This window comes from Enhydra lutris, unplaced genomic scaffold (genome assembly GCF_002288905.1).
Source record: "Enhydra lutris kenyoni isolate GAN:26980312 unplaced genomic scaffold, ASM228890v2 scaffoldscaffold4, whole genome shotgun sequence".
Classification (NCBI taxonomy): domain Eukaryota; kingdom Metazoa; phylum Chordata; class Mammalia; order Carnivora; family Mustelidae; genus Enhydra; species Enhydra lutris.
Window position 1 is genome coordinate 34,724,133 of NW_019154088.1, and position 12,475 is coordinate 34,736,607.

Genomic DNA, 12,475 nt, shown 5'->3' on the forward strand with positions numbered 1-12,475 from the left:
TTAGCTATTTTTTCCCCTATATTTTTAAGTGGAAGGATAAATCTGGACCCAATTGCTCCATTTTGGTCAGACGTAGAGGTCTGTCACTGCTTTTATTAGGCCTTTTGATTCCCTCATGGGTCATGCAGTGGTTGTGACACTCGGCACAGGTAATACCATTCAGATGAGAAAGCCAGATTTGTGCTAAGCGATTAGTACCAGCAAGGCTACGTTTTCATGTAGGGAGTGGGTGTTAGGCAAAGCACAGATGATTCCCAGATGTCCCTGACAATAGCACGACCTCTCATTTTCTACTGTTCTTAAAAGTTCATTCTCTGACTGATTTAATACCCCTTAATGAATGGTTCTGTTTGTTTCAAGAACTACAATTACAAGTCTACTTCTCCAAACATCTTAAAGGGAAGATCTGTGGGTGTTAAACTTTCTGGTATTCTCATGTGTCTGAAAAATCTTTATTTTGTCATCATACTTGAGTGATAATTTGACTTGCCAAAGGTTTCTAGGTTCAAAGTTTTTTTTTGTTATTTTTGCTCAGTATCTTGAAAGTATTTTTCTGGGTTTTGTTTTTTTCCTATGACTAATTTTACTGATAAGAAATATAATGACAACGTTTCCTCATTTTTTCCAGTATTAAGTATTTTCCCTTTGGAAGCTTGACAATATATTTTACTTTCCACGAGTTTCACCATGAACTTAGATACAAGTTTTTTAAACTTACTTTTGACCAGCATTTGATAAGTATTTTATTTTATTTTTTATAAAGATTTTATTTATTTGTCAGAGAGAGAGAGCACAAGCAAGGGGAGGGGCAGTCAGAGGGAGAAGCAGGTTCCCCGCAAGGAGCTCAATGCAGAACTTGATCCCAGAACCCTAAGATCATGACCTCAGCCAAAGGCATACACTTAACCAACTGAGCCACCCAGATGTCCCTTGATAAATATTTTAAATCTGTACACATGGGTCTCTTAAAAAGAATTCTGCCAAATTGTTAGTCATTTTATTTTAAGCCATTGCCCACCTACCGTTCTCTACTTTTCCCTCCTGAAAATATGTAATCTAATGTCATTTCTCATATATATATTACATTTTTCTTTTATCTTGGTGTTGGGAGCTTTCCTCAGTTCCATCTTACTACTCATTAATTTACTTTTTATCTGTATTTTCTCTGCCACTTAGCTCATTTTCTGAGTTTTTGAAATATACAGTTTTTATTTCTGAGCTGTTTGGTTATTTTTCTTAACTATTAGGTTATTTTGTGTGTTTCATCACCTATTTTCATTTGTTGATTTCCTCTTTTATCTCTTTGAAAATATTAAGTGTATTCACTTAATATTTCTAACCCAGATTTCTATATTCTGTTCAGCATTTGCTGGTCAATTTCTTGCTTGGATTGTGTGGGGATAATCCCACTGACTTCATACAGTTGGATGAAATTAGATAATATTAAAAAATTCACAGTACAGTAGTAGCACAAACAATAAACCTACTTTTTTTAAAATCACTTTTCTCATCATTTGACCATGTTCTGTTCTTTGATTCTCATTGATATTCCCATTTTTACCCCTTCGATTTTCAGCCATCTATTACTTTAAAAAGAAAGAAATTAAAAGTGCACATGTCATTCATTCCTTCTCCCAATTGTTTTCTTTTTCCATTTTTGATCTTCCCTAATTGGAGATTCTGTAATATCCCTCAAGATCAGAAAGTTTCTCTTGGTATATCTCCTGGTCGACTAACAGCAATTTTTCTTATATTCTACATTTATTTAAGGGAAGCCTATACCTACTTCCTGTGTTGATAAATTGGCTCACTAAACCTAGTTGTTGAAGTGAATACTCATTTCTTTTCTCAATTGAGTAATTATCTTTATTAAATTAATGCATGTAAAATGCTAGCACACATGCACATAGTGAGTTCTCAGTAAAGTTAGTGATCATTATTTTAACTTCTTTATCTTTCTGAAAAGAGAATAATTTAAAATTGATGATATTTTTAAAATATGCTATTATACTAAGATAGCAACTAACTGTTTTCTTTATTCACTAGAAAATGTAATGAGAAGAGAAAACAAAAACTGATTTGAGGGTTTCTGTCTTATTTAAGGGAGATGCAAGTAAAACTTTTTATAGGTTTTTAAGGATTATAAAAATAAGATTGTCCTCAAAGGCAATAACATTGACTACATAAAATCAAATTCCTTCTGATCCTTTCCCTGCTTCTAGTATTTGGTAAATGTAATCTTGTCATCTATTCTAAGAAATTATTCTAAAACACAAAGTTTTGAGCATAAGGATATGCAAAATACCTTTCTTTCTTTTTTTTTTTTTTTTAATACCTTTCTATTTATACGTGTTTAAAAACTAGAAGTATCTGGGCGCCTGGTTGGCTCAGTGGGTTAAGCCTCTGCCTTTGGCTCAGGTCATGATCTCAGGGTCCTGGAATCAAGCCTTGCATCGGGCTCTCTGCTCAGCAGGGACCGTGCTTCCTTCTCTCTCTCTCTGCCTGCCTCTCTTTCTATTTGTGATCTCTCTCTCTCTGTCAAATAAATAAATAAAATCTTTAAAAAAAAAATAAAAATAAAAACTAGAAGTATCTTGTGAATTTATTCAGATGATACTTAAAGACTCAAACAAAATGGGAACATGCTTGTAATGTCAGAAGAAAAATGTAGGATAATAAATTGTAAAGATTGTTAACTCAAATATTGGAATAATGCACAGAAAAAAGACTGAAAGGAAATTCACCAGAATATTCACTATGATTGGTTTAGAGTGATCTTTTTCTGTATACTTTCCTGACAATTTTTCCTATAATTTTCTACAATGAATGAATTGCTTTAAAAATCAAGGAAATAGGAAAAAAAAAAAAATCAATGGTCTGGTATTAGCTGCATGACTTAACTTACAAGTTGTTCAAATCAATTAAGATAGAGTATGTGAAAGCATGTTGTAAACTATAAACTGAAGTAGTAAGCTAAATTATTGTTATTATCAATAACTGAAGAGTAATATAATTCATCTTTTGAACTCTTCATATGGAGAGCTCTCTTTTCGACCAATTTCGTCTAATTTATTTTTTGTCAATACAAATGGGGTTCCAAAACACTTGGAAAATCTCCCTAAGGATAATAAACTGTTTTATCTTTTTTGATATTGGTTTGAACTATTACTGTGATAATAATAAACAAAACCCTTTAAGCTTATTTTGCCTCCTGCTTTTTACCCAGGCAGCAGCAATATCTCCCTTAAAAAAAAAAAAAAAAAAAAAAAAAAAGATGAAACTATTGACATTTAAAACCTACAACTTTCTCTAAAAGGTGAGTTAGTTAAGTCATGGGCAACGAAAATACCAAATTTACAAGAACAAATGTATGCTTATTAAGCAACGATTAACTGCTAGTGATTTCATATGTAGATTATCTATAATTTGAATGCAATTTTCTAAATTTTTTTTAACATGAGTAGTTTCAGAAGTCCTTTGGTGTTTAATAACATGTGCTATTATTAAGACAGTTGTTAAAATGCAGATGTTTTGTTCTGGCCTGACCCTTTCAAGATACTGCCTAGGAGAATGTTATTACTTGCGATTGAACTATTTTGGTGCCTCCCAGCTTCTTTCCTCCTTAATACCAGTTTTGTGACTGATGCTTTGGTAGACAATGGAGATTCCACTGTGAACAGGCCAGATACAGATCCATCCTTGAGTTGTATGGAGCCTAGTCACACAAGTATTTGAGTGTCTAGTGTGCACCTAGCCCTATCCTGAGAATTTTAGGGTTCCCAAAGGAAAAGATACTCTGTATATGCTGAAGAGCTTTTGAGTTCTTACCCTGTAGCATGATATTTTCCTGACTGCAACATACTAGCTTATTTTGACTTTACCTGAGTTCTGAAAGAGAAGAATTAAGAATAACAAGTCAGTCAGCTTCTTTTCATCTAAGACTAGGAACCCATCTAAACTGAGGAAAATCCAGGTGTCAGAAGATTCATTTAAAATGAAAGATACTAATTCTGCCATAGAGTTTTAGAATTGTGATGTAGTCAATCATATCATTTTTGAATAAACTAATGCTGTTGTGCCATATTTTCTTATGGTCATTTCAAATATGCAGATATATGGGATATATAAATTCTGACTAGCTAATGAGCATCACAAATGAATGTGGTAATAGCTAAATCAGTAGAGGCTATTCTTTAATTTGTATAAATTTAATGTCATCTGAAAGGATCTCCCATTTATTTTTAAAAAATAATTTATAAGGTTTATAATATGGGATTTTTCACATACAAAATCTCACAATGGAAAAGTAAATGTTATTTATTTAATGTCAATTTTATAACATCTTGCATTTAATATTTGTATAGTTTTATGAAAATTAGGACAGGAGTTTATCGTAAGAGGACACTTCTGTGGACTTCTGTGGACTGCTTGATATAAATAAAACAATTCTAAAACAGGTTTACTAATCATACAACTATTTCAGAAGTCATGTTAGAATGTGATTTTTAGAATAGGAAAGTTTAGAATATAATTCCAATTCATTTTTTATGGTTTAAGTATATGAGAGAAGTGTCATGTAACACCATATTATTTGGAGGAGAGAGGGCTTGCTTTTAGGGAAGTGAGAAACTCCATTTTGCAATTATTAAACCTCTCTCTTTCCGTCATGCCAACCCCGACCTTTAGTCACCAGCCTACCCCTATATGTTTCACTCATCCTTATCCTGTTCTGTAGAGAATTTTGTTCAAATAGTATTCTTGGAGAAAGTCATATCTGTTCCTCTGGCCCAATGGAAAATCAATCTAGCCTACTCCAACTGGGTTCTCATTGCTTCTTCACAATCTTGATATTGATCTCCCATTTATTCCCCAGCACACTTCCCTCAGCAGGTGCTTCAGATCTTTCTGCTCACACATCTAATTCACTGCTTACACTTCCCATTCTCACCAGATAATATCCATCCTACTTTACTGAGAAATTTATAGATACCTAGTGCTCTTTCATTTTGCCTTTTCTCTACTTTAAAGCAGCAAACTTTGAGTATCAACCATGTGGCAGGCTCTTGTGCTTATTTCTGGCACATACTAGGTGCTCAGTAAATGTTACAATGAATGTATGTGTTGATGAAAAGATAGGTTTAGAGGCTGAAAACAGGCTCCTTAAGTAGAGGAGAAGGAAAGAAAGGAAGCGTGCATTAGATATTATGACCTTGGATGTTCTTTCTTAGTAAAGTAGGATGGTTTCCTCTCTCAAAAGGAAGGGGTGTTTTTTATTTTCAGGGCTAGACTCTTCATACCATTCCTTTTTTCTTCCTCTCTGAAAGTGATTCAGCTCCCTCAAAGGAGGACAATTTCGCTACATTAAGACACCCCCCCCCACTGAAACCCATCACCATCATCAACAACTAAAATTCTGACCCTGCTGACTATAACTATCCTGTTTTCATACTTCCCTTTTGCTCAAGTGCTCTGCAGTTTCTACAGTATACTCATTTCCTTGTCACCTGTATTGTCCTCTTCATTCACTTTTATCTGTTTTATTCTCATCTACACCAACTAAAATCTCACCCCCCCTTTTTTTAATCTCACCTATTTTTTAAGACTCACCTCTCACACTAAGCTTCCCTGGCCCCTGTAACTAGAAGCTTTCTCAAGGGGCCAGCATTGTCTGTGCTGCTCCTATGACATATATCCTAACCTGCCTTCTATTTCTATCCAATGCCATGGGTTTCATTTCCCTAACATAGTCAGGGTTCAGTAGATATTGGTTGAATGAGCAAAGGTAAGTTGAACACCTTAAGTGGGCATGGCAAAAGAAAAAAATGGTTAATCTTTTTACAAAATAAATTTTTTTCTTTGATCACTCTAATAATTCATTTTAAGTACTGTTTCCATCCGTGTCTTGCCACTCCAGTGAATGAAATTGTCAGGAATTTGGCTAGTTTCAGTTTTTAGTTAGCAGGCTGTTACTAGAAATGGTGATGGTGGTATAGCCTTGGTTCCCTGCCTTTATTGCGGGAGGAAACTAATACTGCCTTATATCATACGTATTACTAAAGTTTAGATTTCTCCAATGAAACTTAAAGGGAATTGTGAGACACCTCCAAAAGACTGGTTTCTGAACTGATTCCAAGGAGGATTTTTAAGACTACAAATGGGAATTTCTGGTTTGCTTTCAAATGGCTCTGATATTCTTCATTTTGTCATGTTTTTCAGCTGGTACTGGTTATCACTGCACTTTATCAAATAGCATCCCCATTTCAATTGAGAATGAAGAGGTTCTTGGATAAAGAACTTGTAAAAATCAGGTACAATAATAAAGTCATGGATGATTCTTGGAATTTGCTAAAATGAAATGCTGCATCTAAGTGCGATGTAAGTGCAACATCTTAGCCATACAAGATCATTATCATAAAGTAATCATCATGATTAAAAAAACTCTAATTGAATCATTATTCTTTCCAAAAGATCTGAATTCTAAGAATACTTCTCAGAAGCTCTCAAACTTAATATGGAGCAGGAAATATTGCAATGAGTCCTCAAGAGTGAGAAATAAAAAAACAGTTGTGCTGTTCTTTCATTGTGCTTTTTAAATTTCATTATTCATAACTATATAGTACTTATGTGTGGTGAAGAATGTAGTCATAGGGGAATGCATCTGTCAGTATATTAGTATATAAAAAAGAATAAAAGTAAAAACAAAACAAGCACACTCAGTAGGTTCTCATATTTCATATTTGAAGCTTTAGCTATATATTCCTTTTTAAAACAAATCTAAGAAAACAATAAATAAATTTTTTAAAGGTTTATTTATTTATTAGAGAGAGACACACACATACAAACAGAGAGGACAAGCAGGGGTAAGGGCAGAACGCCGGTGGGGGGCGGAAAGCAGACTCCTTGCTGAGCTGGGAGCCCAATGTGGGGCTTGATCCCGGGCCCTGGAGATCACAATCTGAGCCTAAGGCAGACACTTAACCATCTGAGCCACCCAGGCCCAACAATAAATAAAATTTTTAAAGTGTATATTTGTGACATAACTAGGTTAAAGAAACTTTTATGTAGTTGCATAAAGCTAGATCTGTTATTTTGACTGCCTGGATGATACCAATAGCAAAATAATGCCCAAAATATGCATATCATTTTGTAGCTATAGCTACAAGGACACAAATGATATTTTAACATTCAATCAGAAATATTACATATATAAATTTTAAAGAAATCTAACACTAAATTTTGTGATGGTTAAGATTTTTAGTGGAGTCTATGGTCAGTATAAAATTTCAAAATTTCAAAATAATGTTCAGAGATTGAAAGTACAATGGATGTCAAAGAAGAGAAAGAAAAGAGATTATAAACAACTCAATAAGATGTTCAAAGGATCTTTTGAGCTTGATTCTTCACCTACCACATTAAAAAATGAAATGCCTAATCCTATATATTTACAGATTCTATATTAAAGTCTTTTAACTTAGTCATTCTGTTTTTCAATCTTCTTGGATCTTGGCATTCTGAATCCCATACTGACCTAAGAAAGCTGTTAGATCAGGCAGCATAGGCTACACTGCAGTGATGTAGGCCAATGCTGCAGGCTAGGCCTAGTGGCTTCAAACAAGTTGGTTTCTTCCTCCTGTTACATGTGCATCGTTAGGTGGCTGGGGACTCTGCTGTACATTATCCTCATTTAGAGACCCTGGCTGAGGAAGGGCGTCTACTCTTTCACAATTACTGCAGGAAGGAAAAAGTAAAATGGAAAACAGCACAAAATATTAAAGCTTCTCCCTAAAAGTGATACGTGTTACTTCTGATCACATTTATTGACTAATGCCATGGATATGGCCATGCTAACTTCAAATGGGGTCAAGAATGATAATCCCCTCATGTGCTCAGAAGGAGAAAAGCCAGAAATATTTTGTGTACTACTGAGTTCCACATCTACCTAAAAAAGATTAGAAATGGCAATTATTTTAACTCATTCTCTGTTCAAGTCAGATTTGAGTGTTGCTTCCTTTTCTAGTTGCAGAACTAGAAGAATATCAATGGATGATAACTTTCTTCAAGGATTAAATATAAGAGAATGTTATATGGAACATTAGAGTGAACTGTTTTATTCTTCTCTCATTTGTTAAAGACTCATGGTCTTTTGCCCCCAGGGGGGCTATAATTTGGCGGGAAACATAAGTCTAGGCTCCATGAAACAACTGGAGGATGAGACAGACTATCATATCATTCCAGTGAATGGTGATAAGCCACATAATAAAATCAAAATGGTAGATGAAATTAAGTGAAAGACCAGTGTTGAGTGAGTTAAAATTTCCTTGAAGAAAGTATACCTACCATTAGATGGACATGAAATACTAGGTTTAGGTTGATAGAAAGAAGAGAAACATAGCAACTAGGAAGTCAGAGACAGGAATGAGCAAGGAAGAAGCAGAGATGAGATTTGCTCAGCTGGAGTAAAGTGTAAAATTAAAAGTTGAAGTGGCACATTAGGGTTAGTTTTTTGTGAACTTGAACACCAAGCTAAAACATTTATATTTGACCTGATGGGAAATAGTAAGAAACTGTGGATTCAACCAAAGCCAGAGTAAAAGAGTGTTTTAAGTTATAGGAGTTTTTAGGGCACACCTGGAAAAGAAACTCCTAAGAGGTTATGTTTCGTTACAAAAATTTTTTGAGAAAGCTGAAGACTGGGTTCCTTTTTGACCTTAAGGAGTTTCAATTTGGTTGGTGAGATAGACCATGCCTTTGAGATAAAAGTAGTCTTTGGTTAAAATTTCAGGTATAAATTTGGTCACTGATGGAAATGCTTTCTCTAGAAATGGTTAAGAAAAATAAACTCAAATTCAATTATTCAAAAAAGTTTTGGTTATCCTACCTGGAGGTAAGAGGTTGATTTAATTTATGTTACGGTGGTTAAGAAACCCACACTTATTACCATATTTTGTTTTCAAATCATGAAAAAATAAAAATTCATTTTGTCCTATTAAAACATGAACCATGGTTTCATAGGGAAAGCATGGTCTTTGGAAGGAGACATATCCAAAGTCTGCAATTTGATAGAGAAGTAGAGAAGGTTAAACTACTCTACCTTCTAGAGCCTCAATTTCCCCAACTACAAAATGGCAATGATAGGGATACCTAGGTGGCTTAGTTGGTAGACCATGCTATTCTTGATTTTAGGTTGTGAGTTCAAGCCCCTTGTGTAGGTAGAGTTTAATTTAAAAGAAATTTTTTTTAAAGATTTTATTTATTTATTTGTCAGAGAGAGAAAGAGCATAAGCAGGGGGAGAGGCAGGCAGAGAGAGAAGCAGGCTCCCTGCTGAGCCAGGAGCCCGATGTGGGACTCGATCCCAGGACTCTGAGATCATGACCTGAGCCAAAGGCAGACGCTTAACTGACTGAACCACCCAGGAATCCCTAAAAAAATTTTTTAATAAATAAAATAGCAATAATAATTGTATCTATCTCAGAGTTGTCATTAAATAATGAAACATATATAAAGTGCCTAGCATGTAATAGGTATGATAGTAATGTCAATGATTATATATAAGCAAACACTAAATATTATCGAATTGAAATTTAAGGAAAATTTTCTATCTTCATATATTTGTAAAAATTATAAAATTAATAAATTGTAACTTAATGATTTATTAACTAAACTCTACCTCATAATATTATTTTATTCTAGAAATAAGTAAAAAAAAGAAATAAGGAAAAAAAAATTTTAGATCAGAGAATGCAAGGTTATATTTCTAAAGTGTTCATGATCTTTGATTGGTTTGTTCCAGTTAGCAGATGTTCTTTCTTCCTACACCAAAGGCAGCAACTTTCATTGGTGACTACTCACAAAACTTTGTGGTAAGCAGTGCACTCCTATTTTTCAGATGAGAAAGCTATATAAAATAAGTAGCACTCAAGAAGTTAGTTGAAAAAGTAGTAGTTTAATTCATGGCATTTGGTTTATATCACTATGTTGACTTTGTGGCTCCCCAGTAGCTTCATAGTACCTTGCCTTTCAGAGGAAAATATGGTTATGAGTGTGTCAGATCTTCAAACTGTATCACAAGGACCACATTTAGTCAATCTGAGGTCCCTGAGGATTTAATCACTACCCAAAATTGTACTCCTGGTTCTTTCCCATATCTGTACCATACATTGAGTATAGGAGATCTGAGAGTATGATAATAAATAAAATGAAAATGAAGAAATAAAATAGAAATTCATATTTAACAGCTTTAAGGTGGTGATCATGAAATTTTAATCTGAAATTGTCTTATTAAATTTTAATTTGAAAATGCCCTATATGTAGACTGATGAGGCCTTTAGCTTAATGGAGTATTAAGGTCTGATACTCTGTCTAACTGGGTAGATCAGAGCAGTGGGATACTAATGTTCTTAGTCTAAGCAGTTATGAAGAAATGAACAATGGTAATCAATTTCCTGAATATTTATTTTGGTGGCTCCTCAAGAGATAGTCCAGAGTTTGTGCTTTACTGGACAATCATCTACCCCATTACCACTTTGGCATCACTGGTCACAGATCTTAAAATGGAGTGTGTATGTGTGTGTGAGTGTGGTGTGTGTGTGTGTGTGTGTGTGTGTAGAAAAAAAAAATCACTTAAGGTGACAAAGTAAATTCTCTGTTACTCAATTAGACCAGGTAAGTATTTCAGCCTGCATGTGAAGGGATGTTTGGACAAATGCATTTGACAAACCACTGAGGAAAACAGACCTTTGCTATTAGACACGAGTGCTCTATGCCATACAAACAAACAAACACATCCACTCCTCCTAAAAATAAATAAATAAATAGAAAAGAAAGGGGGAAAAACAGCACAGCTTAAATGATAGGTTTTGTAAATGTTCTGCTATTTTACAGTTTTTCAATTGAAGCCACAGTTTCCTTTTTCTTCTTTCTACTTTTATACACACAGCCTGGAAGATGGACATTTGGCAAGCCATAATAGACTGCTCCTTTCCCAGGTATCTCCTGCTTGTTTCCTTTATCTGTGAATAGGAAATGGCTTAAAGGCACCTGTGTGATGAAGGTCCCAGGGGCAGCTGTCTGACTAGTGAATGCCTGATTATGTGTTAACATGCTTTGTCAGATATTGGCAGAATCTGTTCTCTTCTTTTGCCTTTTCAGCAAGGGTACCATTGACAGCCTGGCTACCCATTTATAGAAATGTTGTCCATCAAACTGTGAGGAAGGACAATAGTGTTTTTCTGTGGCCAGTGACTGTGGGAAACTTTTCTTTGGCTATTCACGCAATTTTTGTAGCTTGCTCTGAAGAGGAGAGACTGATGAGTGCAAAAAGTACAATTAAGCAAAGCCAGACTTCAATTGAAGGCTCTAGTGTAGTCTGCTGTTCTCATTTTTTTTTTTTTTTTTTTTTATTTAGAGGGGGGGAAAAACCCTATGGGTTTTCACGTTGCTGTGTGGCATTCAGCAGGGGGCTATTACAATCCTAAATTTTTTTTCTAGACCACCTAATTCTAAGTTAAAATTAAATGTAATGAGAGCCACTTGGAGTTCTGAATATTTTAAAGCATAATTCCCACAGAAGGGATTCGACCTAAACTGCAGTGAGCATCAGTTGGCTAATTATAGCTGCATTTTATATTACAGCAGGTGTCAGATGCAGTCATCTCAATAAAGTCCACATAATACTCTGGGAAATAACAAAGACTTTTCTTTGAATGTGGGTACTAATTTCTGCTAGGTGTCATATGAGCTTTGATACTTCTTATTGGCATTAACAAGAGCACTGCAGCACTCAGAAATGCTTTTTGCTTGGGATGAATTGATACTGTAAAGCACTTACCAGTCAGACTTGGCAGATGTCAGTGGTTAATACTAATGTTGCAGAGGTCGGAATATAATGCAAAGAGTCTTATGTAAATACTCTTAGATGATGGGCTGGTTTTGAGAAGGCGCCTGAGCACTGCACCAACTCACTTAATGAAAGTTAAATAGATAGCAGTGGGGTATCTGCTTTTACTTTGGCTCCTGCTTTATTGCAAGTCCTTCAGAAGTGAAGGGCAGATGGTAAGGCAGTAAACTAGGTGAACAAAATACACTGGACTTGGGTAAGGACTTGTTATGTTCTTGGTACTTTCCTTGAACTTGGGTGGGTAATTCAAATTACTAAAGTGATAGGGCAAAAGCATGCCAGAAGATAAGGGCTCCTGTGCATTTCCCGTGGATGAAAAATAAATTTTAGAAAATATGTCTGCAGCTGAAATACAATTAGACAATGGGCTAGGCAAGAGGGATGTCACTTTGAAATCATGATAATTGTTCTGCACTGCTCCTTTCTTTTAGGAGTTTTACAGTTTGTCCAACCTATTGTAGTCACATTGGATCACAGCAAATGAGATCAAAATGGAAGACCTATTGAAATCTTGTTATAAAATACCAAATAAGCTAATAGAAATATGAACTCTTTACACACATTCCATTCTGGGATCA

The 12,475-nt window shown here is 34.8% G+C and overlaps 1 long non-coding RNA gene across 1 annotated transcript; it reads left to right on the forward strand.

Annotated features, from left to right (window-relative positions):
• The first annotated feature begins 6,320 nt into the window (after positions 1 to 6,320).
• On the forward strand, positions 6,321 to 10,987 carry LOC111158697. The gene is made up of 3 exons (XR_002641371.1): positions 6,321 to 6,375; positions 9,792 to 9,861; positions 10,938 to 10,987. It is a non-coding gene; the product is annotated as an uncharacterized LOC111158697 (long non-coding RNA).
• Positions 10,988 to 12,475: the final 1,488 nt, after the last annotated feature.